The 14,826-nt window shown below is 44.3% G+C and overlaps 1 protein-coding gene and 1 pseudogene across 1 annotated transcript in view; one reads left to right on the top strand and one right to left on the bottom strand.

Annotated features, from left to right (window-relative positions):
• The window catches only part of LOC126259295 (carboxyl-terminal PDZ ligand of neuronal nitric oxide synthase protein-like), a 470,145-nt gene that overhangs the window by 232,236 nt on the left and 223,083 nt on the right, over positions 1-14,826 (bottom strand). The gene's annotated exons all lie outside the window — the stretch shown is intronic.
• On the top strand, positions 4,012-4,129 carry LOC126261100 (5S ribosomal RNA; annotated as a pseudogene).

The following is a 14,826-nucleotide window of genomic DNA, read 5'->3' as shown; positions in this document are numbered from 1 at the left end:
GCAGAGCGGTTCTAGGTGCTTCAGTCCAGAACCGCACTGCTGCTACGGTCGCATGCCTCGGGCATGGATGTGTGTGATGTCCTTAGGTTAGTTAGGTTTAAGAATTTCTAAGTTCTAGGTGACTGATGATCTCAGATGTTAAGTCCCATAGTGCTCAGAGCCATTTGAATAATTTGAGCAGTTACGAGAACAATCTTTAGATTAATCCTCTGAATTTGTTATAACCGTTTCACCAGACTAATCAAGAGACTACATCTATAAATTCAGTGTGAAGGAAACTTCCTATATATAGTCATAGTGTTCTTGAAGTTGCTGTAGCGGACTTAGGGGTCACCGCAAATGGTCATACGCTGTCCTCTTGAGAACTAACTGTATGCATCCAAGACAACTATGTAAGAGTTTTCTTAAGAGGAAAGTCTTACATAGTTGTCTTGGATGCATACAGTTAGTCACTACTACTATTACAGTCCTGGCACTTAAAGTAGCAGCTGTCACTTCTTGCACAGTGAAACATGTTCGTAGGATCAAAGAACACTGCTACAGCTGACTATTGCGTAACAGTGTGTACCGTGATTTTTCACGGAGTTAGACGGAAACCGAAGTATTTTACATGAAAAATTCAGTTTTAAACAGTGAATCAGCTACTGGGTGTTTCACAATTCGTCTTAGAAGCATCTAGAGGCTGTAGATGGGAGTTAGTAGATGAAGTTTTACATAGGAACCCACATTCGGAAACGTCATCCAACGATGCTCCAGAGCTTCGGAATTGTAGACGTCGGCGCCTGTAAATGTATGTATATACAGGGTGATTCTGTGATGATTTTACAAACTTTCTAGGATGATAGAGAATGGTAAATGTATCAAATTTTGGTAAAGGTCACTGGTTCGGAAACCAACGGTTCAAAAGTTATAAGCGAAAACCCTTCTGATACTTCTGTCGGTGGAATACATGTTGTTACTAAGATTTTACGACAGGCAACTCTCAGAGCTGGGGGTTTGGACCAAACCAACAAACAAGATCTAACAAACATGGGCTTTAAAGCGTGTAACTTAAGAGCTGTGAGTACTTGTTCAGTAGAGGAGATGTTTCACATTAGCAATGGTGAACAAGTGCACGTAGCTCCTCAGGTATGCAGTGAAGAGTCCATTTTTATTGGACATTTCCCCTTGTGGTCCATACTACCACCACTGAAAGCAGCCTGCCTCGCAATCTTAGCAACAACAGTACCGATAAATGTATTCCAGTGTCAGAGTTATCAGAACGTTTTTCGCTTATAAGTTTCGACTCGTTAGTTTCCGGTTCGGAGACTGTCATCTCAAACTGGTACATTTATCCTTCTCCATCATCCTTAAAAGCTTGTAACATCATCACAGAATCGCCCTGTTTACATTTACAGATACCGGCGCCTATAACTCTGACGCTCTTTAGCGTCGTTGGATGACGCTTCAGGACATGCGTTCTTATCTAAAACTTGATCTACTAAGTCCCCTCTACAACCTCTAGAAGAGAGTAAGATTAATTGTGAAGCACCCTGTACAGGTCATATGTACTTTCCTACATGCCGACAGCATCTATGAAACACGGAAGTCAGTTACCAATTAGCGAGTAACCATTTGGTGTTATTTTATCATTTTACTGTTACTTTTACACAGAATGTTGGCAGTCGCTACACTGTCATCGTCACAGAAACACAAAGTAGAAAAGAACTTCCTGACAAACTAAAACTGTGTGCCAGATTGGAACTTCGCGGGAAAGTGCTCTGCTAACTGAACTACCCATGCACGACTTACGACTCGTCCTCACAGCTTTGCTTCCGCCGGTACCTCGTCTCCAATATTCCAAACTTGCGTACATTGCGCACTAGCATTCCTGGAGGAAAGGATATTACAAACACATGAAGTAGCCAGAGCCTGGTGGATCGTTTGCAGAACGAATTTTCACTCTGCAGTTGGCTGTGCGCTGATTTGAAAACTCCTGGAAGATTAACCCCCAAATCAGCGCACACTCCTCTGAGGATGAAAATTCATTCTGGGAACAATCCGCCAGCCTGCGGCTAAGCCATGTCTCTACAATATCATGCCTTTCAGGAGTGCCAGACCAGCTAGTTACGCAGAACTTTTATGAAGTTTGAAAGGTAGGAGCTAAGGTACTGGCGGACGAGTCGTGAGCCATGCACGGGTAGCTCAGTTGATAGAGCACTTGCCCGCGAAAGGCAAAGGCCAAGGGTTCGAATCCCCGTCCGGCACACAGTTTCAATCCGCTAGGAACTCTCATATCAGAGTACTCTTGGTCGCAGAGCGAAAATTTATTTCAGAAACTGGAGAGAGTTATAGTGCAAACTTACACAGAAGGCAAGGTCGTTCGAAACGGAGCACAAATTCGGATGGCACTTTTTGAAAAAAGAAACAAGCGTTGTTCTTGGAAGAGACTAATCTGGAATTCACTTGAAATTACTTCGGAACAAAAGGAAAACCTAAATAAGGACGAGCAGAGATCAATTTCAAACGCGCTTCCCCCAAAAGCGAGATCCTTGCTGTAACCCCCAAACCAAGTCGTTTCTCTTCCAAAAATGGTTCAAATGGCTCTGAGCACTATGGGACTCAACTGCTGAGGTCATTAGTCCCCTAGAACTTAGAACTAGTTAAACCTAACTAACCTAAGGACATCACAAACATCCATGCCCGAGGCAGGATTCGAACCTGCGACCGTAGCGGTCTTGCGATTCCAGACTGCAGCGCCTTTAACCGCACGGCCACTTCGGCCGGCGTTTGTCTTCCCCAGAAAAGTAGTGTAGAAATGACACTTACAGTAATGTATGTTCTGTCGTCTTCTTTGACGAGGAAGATCATTCCGCAGAAATAGTGCAGTAGCTAACTCTCAAAATTTTGTCCATATACAACGTGAATCCATTGCACTCGACAATAATAAATTTGTTTACCAGTTGGAGGAATGTATGTCACAAACGTTCAGCAATAAAAATGCCATAAATGTTCAACGATAATTATTGCAAAGCGTGTAGTGCATTGTAAACTTTAACGAAGCTTTTCTTCTGAATGTGTCAGAGGGCCACAATGATCCATCCATGGCGGGAGAACTGAATGACGCCCCACTCAAGATTCGTTACAGCCTTACTATTCTCAGCTTGTAATGGAGATGTTCAAATGGCTCTGAGCACTATGGGACTTAACATCTATGGTCATCAGTCCCCTAGAACTTAGAACTACTTAAACCTAACTAACCTAAGGACAGCACACAACACCCAGCCATCACGAGGCAGAGAAAATCCCTGACCCCGCCGGGAATCGAACCCGGGAACCCGGGCGTGGGATGGAGATGTTAGTGAGGAACGAATTCAGTTGATGGCTGTAAATTTACCCATGGGTAAAACTGCCAGAAGCGACATTCCCCCTGCGTAGGATATAAAGTAGACTCCCATTCGCATTTATGAATTGTCCTCAATCGCTTGTCGATCCTTTCCCACGTTGCGTGCTGCAACAACCAGAAAGAGATATCAACAAACTATTTCCTAGCTCCACGAATTCTCCATAGATAACACAATTCATGGAAACAAGGTTCTACATCACTCGTGCAGGTAGGTATTTTCTGCATGGTTAATAGTGCCATTTTTGTTCCTCTAAAGATACAGAAGAAATTCTAGTTCTTATACATATATGTCGCGAGATATGCCTCTGCCAAGATCGTGTGCACAGAGAGGACGCAGAAACTAACCGAAAATAATTATTTAAATAAAATTATGTCACATTTTTAATTCGTACTGAAAAGTATAAAATAATTTCTCTTGGTCCCACGCAGATTTCTCACTCCACATACATAGCCCTCAAAAATTTGTAACTGTGAATTTTCAATATCTACGAAAATACCTGTAAGATCTGAAACGAAAAACACGGGGAACGTGCAACACACAATAGATACATGAATAGTTCACCTTTCTACTACTGTACCAGCTACTAAGTGACACGTGAATACGTCATCTCCTTACTGTTATCTGTTGCAACGGCCTTGCCGCAGTGGATACACTGGTTCCCGTCAGATCACCGAAGTTAAGCGCTGTCGGGCGTAGCCGGCACTTGGATGGGTGACCATCCGGGCTGCCACGCGCTGTTGCCATTTTTCTGGGTGTACTCTGTCTCGTGAGGCCAACTGAGGAGCTACTCGACCGAATAGTAGCGGCTCCGGTCAAGGAAAACCATCGTAACGACCGGGAGAGCCGTGTGCTGACCACACGCCCCTCCTATCCGCATCCTCAACTGAGGATGACACGGCGGTCAGATGGTCCCGATGGGCCACTTGTGGCCTGAAGACGGAGTGCTTACTGTTATCTGTTGCATGCACCCATGTTTATTGTTTTAAGTATTACAAATATTTTCCTTGTACAACGAAAAACCAGTCTCAAATTGCAAGTTTTACTTCTTATATTCACTAGATGACTAGTTTTCGCGCCGAGATCCAATTTCATCATCGTAACATGGGTCTCGACCCGAAACTAGTCATCGAGTAAATAAAAAAAGTAAAATTTGCAACCCAATTTCAAATCGTCGTAACATGGGTCTCGACCCGAAACTAGTCATCAAATGAATTAAAAAAGTAAAATTTGCAACTTTGGAATGGTTTTCGTTCTATTTATTAACAAAAGTTGCTGACCCACAGCTATTCCAGCATGCTGGAAGTTCGTTTTTTCGTAGTTATTAGAGACTGACAAATTTTCAGAACTGTGCATATGGGGTTAGCAATGTGTATGGGGCTAGGAGAAATTATATTTTGATTTCAATAACGATTTTCTGCTTTTTTGTGTTGTGTGTATGGAATTTTCCCATAGATTTCAGATTACAAGAGGCACATGTGGTAAATTTCAGGTTTATATCAGTCTCTCTGTAGCTGGCGCAACCACGAAAACAACGTGAAGGTAAATATAAACGAGATTTAAGACCACGTGGAAGCTTACCGGCAACTGTCCTTCCGTGCGAACCATTCAACCATTCGTGAACGTACAGGATACCCTTCCCTGTACATCGGAGAAGAAAGCGAGTTAATATTGCATTGTCATACTGTTTGAAGTCTCTAGCTCATCGGAAGTTAGTTTAAACGCGTTACAAAATTTCTAAAAAGAGAGAGAGAGAGAGATGGTTGAAGAATTATCTGCGGGAGATACTCGAGTTCTTCTAGCTAATAACGACATGTCGTCTGTCTATAACATGTTTTAAAGGCCACCGTAGACGATCAAACGATCTGTCAACCTTCACGTGTTTGTCAAATTTTAGGCAGTCTGCGGTGTTGCCTGTCCTTTTTCATACAGACCGTTCCACTATTTTGCCAGAAATTTTGATTTATTGCTGGTGTAACAAACAAGTTTGACCGGTTAAACATTTGTTTATCAAACAATAGTCAGTTTCTTGCTGGATTATTATGTATAACTTTGAAATATCATGCAATTGGAGGAGTTTTAGAAGACTGGAGTATGTATCCTGCATTGCACCTCATATGTTGTTCACTAGTGTCAAAATACTTTGCGATATGATACGCACAACATGACAGTTTGAAGTGTTTCAGCTGGGAAGTTGATTCACTCCGAAGTTCGCTGCTCCCACAGTGCGTGGTACCGAACGTAATGAATAGTTAACTGTGTTATTTCATAGGATATATCGTATACACGCTGCAAAATTGGTGTTTTCCTTTTGTTTCATGTTCTACACGTGGTGGTGGTAGAGACATTATCTGGCGCTGTTTTGATGAAAAAATTAATCCGGACCAGTTTGCGGCATGGTCGACAGCCAGACTCCGCAAGATGATGTCTCCAAGCATGTTAAGACAGCGATTATGTTATTGTAACAAACAAAAAAACTGATGAATCTATATTCTGTTAATAAACCATTGTATCAGTTCTGAAATTACGCCTGTAGTTTCATAATATAATAAATCTATTACGTGGTTATGGAGCGAATATTGCTCCGGGGATAAATCTGTTGCAAGTATTGAAGAGAATACAAATTTGTTGATTTGGTGATTTATTTCTGAAATTACCTAGCTGAAGATACTTTGAAAAATGTTTGCTGGAAATATACTTAGTGAAATATTGGTGATTTAGAAGTAGAAGTCAACTACACTCCTGGAAATGGAAAAAAGAACACATTGACACCGGTGTGTCAGACCCACCATGCTTGCTCCGGACACTGCGAGAGGGCTGTACAAGCAATGATCACACGCACGGCACAGCGGACACACCAGGAACCGCGGTGTTGGCCGTCGAATGGCGCTAGCTGCGCAGCATTTGTGCACCGCCGCCGTCAGTGTCAGCCAGTTTGCCGTGGCATACGGAGCTCCATCGCAGTCTTTAACACTGGTAGCATGCCGCGACAGCGTGGACGTGAACCGTATGTGCAGTTGACGGACTTTGAGCGAGGGCGTATAGTGGGCATGCGGGAGGCCGGGTGGACGTACCGCCGAATTGCTCAACACGTGGGGCGTGAGGTCTCCACAGTACATCGATGTTGTCGCCAGTGGTCGGCGGAAGGTGCACGTGCCCGTCGACCTGGGACCGGACCGCAGCGACGCACGGATGCACGCCAAGACCGTAGGATCCTACGCAGTGCCGTAGGGGACCGCACCGCCACTTCCCAGCAAATTAGGAACACTGTTGCTCCTGGGGTATCGGCGAGGACCATTCGCAACCGTCTCCATGAAGCTGGGCTACGGTCCCGCACACCGTTAGGCCGTCTTCCGCTCACGCCCCAACATCGTGCAGCCCGCCTCCAGTGGTGTCGCGACAGGCGTGAATGGAGGGACGAATGGAGACGTGTCGTCTTCAGCGATGAGAGTCGCTTCTGCCTTGGTGCCAATGATGGTCGTATGCGTGTTTGGCGCCGTGCAGGTGAGCGCCACAATCAGGACTGCATACGACCGAGGCACACAGGGCCAACACCCGGCATCATGGTGTTGGGAGCGATCTCCTACAGTGGCCGTACACCACTGGTGATCGTCGAGGGGACACTGAATAGTGTACGGTACATCCAAACCGTCATCGAACCCATCGTTCTACCATTCCTAGACCGGCAAGGGAACTTGCTGTTCCAACAGGACAATGGACGTCCGCATGTATCCCGTGCCACCCAACGTGCTCTAGAAGGTGTAAGTCAACTACCCTGGCCAGCAAGATCTCCGGATCTGTCCCCCATTGAGCATGTTTGGGACTGGATGAAGCGTCGTCTCAAGCGGTCTGCACGTCCAGCACGAACGCTGGTCCAACTGAGGCGCCAGGTGGAAATGGCGTGGCAAGCCGTTCCACAGGACTACATCCAGCATCTCTACGATCGTCTCCATGGGAGAATAGCAGCCTGCAGTGCTGCGAAAGGTGGATATACACTGTACTAGTGCCGACATTGTGAATGCTCTGTTGCCTGTGTCTATGTGCCTGTGGTTCTGTCAGTGTGATCATGTGATGTATCTGACCCCAGGAATGTGTCAATAAAGTTTCCCCTTCCTGGGACAATGAATTCACGGTGTTCTTATTTCAATTTCCAGGAGTGTACAAAGCTCAAATAAAGCAGATCGTTACTCTACGGTTTATAAATATTGTATCGTCACAATACCTGGATACTTTAAAGGGATAGGAACAAGACATTGCCTGTTAGTGAAAAGTTATTTAATTTCTCATTCAGAAAGTGATCATACTGAGCACAATTTTAAAGTAACTACTTGTGTTTAATTGAAATTACGAGTGCTTATTCAGCAAGTCACAGATTGTCTGATATCTCTCGTTAACACAGCAACAAAATCAAATACGCTACAGATAAGCTGCGATTTCAAATTCACCACTTGATGTATCATGTCAGGTATGAACAAAAGATTTTGTGCACACAGTAGCACATTTTGTGCCCACAATCATGCCGCAAGAGCGATACGAATCTGCTGTGTCACTCTTACAGTTCTTAGGATGACTGAAGTGCGATCTTCAGTGGAGTAGCGAGTCCTATTGAGAAGCAACTATATTCATAATATGTTCCCAGCGCAAATTGTTTACGCTACTCTGCAGTTAGAGAGAAAAAAAACTGTTTTCCGTAACATTGTAAACGCTCGATTAGAACGCTGTTGTCATTTGTTTTAAACAAGGTGTTCGGAAATCCCCGTTACAGACTACTAGGAGTTGTAGAGGGGAGTGGGTATATAACTGCAACCCACGTACCTTTTCCATTATACAGCGGTTTCAATTCAGTTGTTTAGCTCATCCACTTCTGCTTGAGAAATTGAGCTAGGTGTGACGCATTACAATTATTACATGAGAATTCGAAAGTGAACATAACGAAACATCCATTTACCACTTAAGCACATTTATGTATGAACTCTAAAACACTACCTTCCTTGCGTTCAACATGCTGGATTCCTTTTTGTTTCGGAATGATGTAAACACGTAATGTTTCAGTGTTAATACAAACAAATGTGCTTAAGAGATAAATTGATGTTTCTTTCTGTTTCCCTTCGAATTATTTCCTAGTAACTGTACTGTGTCGCGCCTAATTCAATTCCTCAAGCATAAGTGGATGAGCTAAACATCAAAAAAATGTTCAAATGTGTGTGAAATCTTATGGGACTTAACTGCTAAGGTCATCAGTCCCTAAGCTTACACAATACTTAACCTAAACTATCCTAAGGACAAACACACACACCCATGCCCGAGAGAGGACTCGAACTTCCGCCGGGACCAGCCGCACAGTGACTAAGCATCCAAACTGAAACCGTCGTAGAACGTAAACGGTACGTTTCCGAGCGTGGGTGCTTGATCAAAATGTTGCGTACTTATTACCGTCTAGAAGTCCTAGAAGTCCGTAATAGTAACTGGCGGACACCATGTAGGCCTATAGTTTGACAAGTCTGAAGATCGGCGACAGTGTACGAAAATAGACAGTTTGAAATAACAGAAACAGCGATTAACAGACAGAAATAGGGTTTTACAATGTTACTTATAATCCGTCTTGACTGCAAATTTTTTTTATTCGTGTGATCATTTTTGGTTCATCTAGAACCATCTTCAGATCTGATATTTCGGTTACAGGAGTAACCCGTCGAAATCCAGCAACTTTCGCAGATCTGAAGATGGTTCTAGATGAACCGAAACCGGTCATACGAATAAAAAAAAAATTGCAATCAAGACGGATTATAAGTAACATTGTAAAATCCACTGATTGCTGCTATTCTATTAGACATTATGTCTGTTTTTGCAAAGAGGTAGGGTTATTTTCTATTTATCAGTCTAGCTACTCATCATCGTTAATAGTTTCTATGTACTGATGATTTAAGCACTTTTGGATGCCAAAGGTGGTCCTGTACAACCTTTAATTTCGTATTCGTCATTGGAATTGTCTGAACACGGTGCTGTTATCGGTACTGAAGCCGCCGTGGTGACTAACAAGGGAACCTATCCATCGCACCCCCCCTCAGATTTAGTTATAAGTTGATACAGCGGATAGGCCTTGAAAAACTGAACACAGATCAATCAAGAAAACAGGAAGAAGTTGTGTGGAACTATGAAAAAATAAGCAAAATATAGAAACTAAGTAGTCCATACGCAAGATAAGCAACATCAACGAAAGTGTGAGTTCAGGAGCGCCGTGGTCCTGTGGTTAGCGTGAGCAGCTGTAGAACGAGTGGTCCTTGGTTCAAGTCTTCCCTCGAGTGAAAAGTTTAATTTTTTATTTCCAGACAATTATTATGTCCGTCCGATGCGATCACTTTTTTGGGAGTGATTATCACATTCACAAGAAAACCTAAATCGGGCAAGGTAGAAGAATCTTTTTACCCATTCGCCAAGTGTACAAGTTACGTGGGTCGACAACATATTTCTGTCATGTGACGCACATGTCGTCACCAGTGTCGTATAGAATACATCAGACGTGTTTTCCTGTGGAGGAATCGGTTGACCTATGACCTTGTGATCAAATGTTTTCGGTTCCCATTGGAGAGGCACGTCCTTTCGTATACCAATCGCACGGTTCTGCGGTGCGGTCGCAAAACAGAGACACTAAACTTATTACAGTGAACGGAGACGTCAATGAACGAACGGACAGATCATAACTTTTCACTCGAGGGAAGACTTGAACCAAGGACCTCTCGTTCCGCAGCTGCTCACGCTAACCCCAAGGCGCTCCTAAGAGCAGATTTTCCTTGATGTTGCCTATCTAGCGCATGGACTACTCAGTTTGTATATTTTGCTTACTTTTTCATAGTTCCACATAACTTCTTCCTGTTTTCTCGATTGATGTGTGTTCAGTTTTTTCAAGGCCTGTCCACTGTGCCAACTTATAACTAAATCTGAGGGGGGTGGGATGGGGAGGTTCCCTTGTAAGTACGCTAATGATGTGGGCGACTCGGAGCGTGGGCGGCAGAGGGCGCGACTGATCGACCGGCGCGGCGCGGCTCGGCGCCGCCCTCGGTCTAGCCGGCGCCACGTGGTCGCCCGCCTGCCTACCTCCAAAGACAGGTCCTCGACGCTGGCGGCTCGCTGGCTCTGCCCTTCGGGACGGCGCGGCGGGTCGCGCTGCGCGCCCGAGGCGCTGACGGTGCGCCGGTAGCAGCCCATGATCTCGGGCTGGGCGCGGAACGACAGCTTCTTGCGCGGCCGCGGCTGGCTGGCGTCGCCGTCGGCGCGGCCCCTCAGCATGCCTCGCCTCGCCTCGCCCGCCTCGCAGCGCCGCACTGTGCACTCCGAGCGCTGTACCCGCTGTACTCGCTGCACACGCCGACGCCCCCGCAGCGCCGCCACGACGCGCCGTCGGCCACTGCACGGCAGACGACGCCGCCGCGGCCGCCGCAGTCCGGGACGCCGACGCTGCTGCCACCTGCGACGCCAGCGCCGCCCCACGCTCGGCGGCTGCTACCCGAAACACTACCGGCAGCGTATTGGCTGAAGCCCGCGAGTTTCCAAAATCCACGCTAGGGCAGGCAACAAGTTGCATCCCATCCAGCGCCGCTTTAAGCTACATTTCCATTATGCCAAGTTCCAGGCACATGTTGCGTGTCATTTTGTCTTGCATTCTCAGTTACCCGCGACATTTTTATAGAGGTCTGGGGTGCAAGCCCGTTTGTACAGTGGATCATATACAGTGTTTTCCAGCATTTTGTGAGTCTGATGGCAATATGGACAGCCAGTGTTTTCCAGCATTTCTTAGTGATCTGCGATTCTGATGGCAATATGGATAGTTCAGCTACTTCAGTTTTTGTGCTAATGGCGGGCGCATACTATGAACCACTAAATAAAAAGGCGAAAGCTACTGATTTGGTGGATTATAAGTTTTCTAGTAAGACGAAATTCGGAAGGAATGTAGGTTAATTCTTACAAAGAAGAAAACAGCAACCAGCCACTATTAATACTGCTATTTATTTTGGTAAATAGCGCCGTTCCCGGTTTCCAACTGGCAAGTTCATCATCAGATGGCTGTTCACATGATTTTCAAGATACACTTTACATTATCGTCAGTTTTCGATTGCCGGCCGAAGTGGCCGTGCGGTTCTAGGCGCTGCAGTCTGGAACCGCGAGACCGCTACGGTCGCAGGTTCGAATCCTGCCTCGAGCATGGATGTGTGTGATAATCTTAGGTTGGTTAGGTTTAACTAGTTCTAAGTTCTAGGGGACTAATGACCTCAGGAGTTGAGTCCCATAGTGCTCAGAGCCATTTTGAGCCGGTTTTCGATTTTTACTCTTCCACTGTGGCGAAGTATTTTTGGCTTGTTGTTGCCCTACGGTAGAAAACAGTGTTAGAAGCGCCCTATGTGAAAACAACTAACCTCCAAACGATGAAATGCAGTGTAAATAAATATGTGAGGTTAAATGTTTATGGTACTTACGTTGAAAATTCCGCGCGATTTTGTTGCGAACTTGCAGGATTGTATTTTTCGAATATTCCAAAATATATCCGGCACTCATGTAATTTTTACATCACCATATTGTGCAAAGCACCCCCCCCCCCCCCCCGCCACACACACACACACCTGTCGGCCGGAGTGGCCGAGCAGTTCTAGGCGCTACAGTATGGAACCTCACGACCGCTACGGTCGCAGCTTCGAATCCTGCCTCGGGCATGGATGTGTGTGATGTCCTTAGGTTGGTTAGGTTTAAGTAGTTCTAAGTTCTAGGGGACTGATGACCTCAGAAGTTAAGTTCCATAGTGCTCAGAGTCATTTGAACCATTTTGAACACACATACACCAAAAAGAATTTGCCACATGTGAAGTTACTGGGAAAATGTTGGGAAGCCTTTTCTGAAGCTATTTTTCTAGAGTGCAGCCATACATGAAAGTGAAACACGAACGGTGAACAGTTTTGATAAGAAGAGAATAGAAGATTTTGAAACGTGGTACTGCACAAGAATACTGAAGATTAGATGGTTACATCACGTAACTAACAGAAAAAAGGATCGGTTGATAGACACACTCTGAGACTTCAAGGGGTCATCAGATTGGTACTGGAAGGAAGTGTGGGGAAAAACTGTAGAAGGAAACCCATAGACGAATACAGTAATCAGATGCTAAAGGACGTATACATTGAAGTCAATAGATCTACATTTTGTTTTGAAAGAGTTTGCTTGATTAAACGTACAAAAAATCCAAGCGAATGTCTGTGCCAATGGGAAAAATGTCAGTAAATACTTGTGTAATGAATAAATGTAGGAGTTCTATATGAATCTATTGATAGAGCACTTCCCATTCGTAAGTCACGTAAATTTGAGCTATATTTTCCGTTGCATACATAAAGTGTTTCGCTGTACTTTTCGGTATTCTACTACGTTCATAACAAAGTTTCTAAAATTTAACTAGATACTGGTGAGTTTTTTCACATGTAATACAGAAGGTTAAAAAATAATAAACAAATAAAAATAAACAACTTTTGTAATTAAAGCGTGTCTTATGTTTAACGTATTCCCCTTTTCCGATGGAAACTAAAGAAACAACAAATTTTATGATTTCATTCTTTCCACTCTGTTTACCGGATAGCATAAAAACTATAACAATACAATGGGTACAGTCCTTTGTGGTATCACTAAAAACTTCTGAGTATCTCAGGAACTGCATAAAATGGAATTGAGTGGTTTCTTATTTTAATGAGGAGCACTGGAGTAACACTGAAAAAATAATTTGTGTTACTGATGAATGTCTATGTAGTACTTATTCCGAATAAAAAAAACCTTCTTTTTAATTCGAAGAGCGTACGTTCGACGATGAATGAGGCAACATATTACTTCCTCCCACAAACATATCGCGAAATGATCACATCGGAAAAAAAAAATCAGAGAAATCCGAGATTACGTTCCCGTGCACCATTTACGAATGGAACAGGGATAGTGTCAAGTTATAATCGCTCCAGAAGTACCCTCCACCACATACGTTGTCCCAGAACCCACGAATACTGAGAACCGTTATCGATATAATGGGTAACTGATAATCGAATTAAACAAGTATGAACTAAAGACTCGATACATTTTTCTATTTTACGTTCTAAGATCCTGCTAACATAGGTTGAACCGCGTATCGTAATTCTAACTTAGTTGTTATTTACTAACGTCCTCAAGTATAAGATACGCAGTTGTAGTCAGCTAACAAAATGACATAACGAAGCTGGATAGTATCGTCAGGATCCTATTAAGAATTTTAGTATTTTCTCTATCTCTTCTATTAATGGAACCTGGTGGAATTCCTAGACTGATCAGTATTACCTAAGAATCGCTCGAACAAGTGCGTTCTAAGCCACTTCTTACGTGGCTGAATTGCATTTCCTTAAGATTCTTCCTGTGAATCTCATCTGGAATGTACTTTCCCTGCTATTTGTCTTATGTGGTCATTCCACTTTATTTCGCTCAGGATAGTAACTCTTGTGTATTTTATGGTAGTTACTGTTTCCAGTGACATACCACTAGTAGTGTAGGCTAATCGCACAGTAACTGATTTCTTCACTTGTTTACACTGTCACGTCACATTAACGTGACCACCTTCCAAAGACAGAATAACTATCTTTTGCAGCGTGGATCTCTACCCTCTGCGAGACGTGCAGGTTCTGGAAGCATTGATAGGGTTGCGGAACCATTCAGACTGCAGTGTCGTGGCCACATGCGCTAGGTTTCTCGGCTGAGGATCCATGGCGCGAACAGCACAGTCCAGTTGGTCCCACAGATTCTCGACTGGATTTGAATACGAGGAGTCTGGTGGCGAGACAAGTACGGTAAAGCCACCCTGGTGCTCTTCGAACCACACACGTAGACTGCGAGCTGCACCACTCGTAGTACCGTCCTGCTGGTAGATGCCATCGTGCCGAGGAAAAAACAAACTGCACGTAGGGGTGGGCATGGTCCATGGTCCCCAAGTATACATATACAGTTGTGCTGATACATGGTGCCTTCCAGAATGACGAGATCACCCAGGGAATGCCATGAAAACATTCCACAGACCATAACGCCCCCTTCTTCGGGCAGGGCCCCATCCGTCGATTGTTGCAGGATACTTGCTTTCAGACGTTTCACACTGTATACGCCAAAGGCTATCTGCCCGATGGAACATAAAACGTGATTTACCTGATAAGCCCAGGTGTGGCTTCTCAGTCGACGTACTGTTGCATTATTGGCATGCAGATTCCAGGTTTCTGATAAGGTCTGAGACTGGTAAGCAGGGCACATAGGCTGCTGGAGTGGAATGCTGACCCCATTTGAGGAAACAAAAATTTATTTTCACAACGTTAATTAAAACAGAGAAATGGTAACAACACAACGATTAATTGGGCTTTTGCAAATTGCGCCGATCTACACCGATTATTCAATTGTATAAAAGCAA

Source organism: Schistocerca nitens, chromosome 5 (assembly GCF_023898315.1).
Source record: "Schistocerca nitens isolate TAMUIC-IGC-003100 chromosome 5, iqSchNite1.1, whole genome shotgun sequence".
In the NCBI taxonomy this organism is placed as follows: domain Eukaryota; kingdom Metazoa; phylum Arthropoda; class Insecta; order Orthoptera; family Acrididae; genus Schistocerca; species Schistocerca nitens.
Note: the sequence above shows the minus strand (reverse complement) of the source record. Positions and strands in the feature narration are given on the sequence as shown.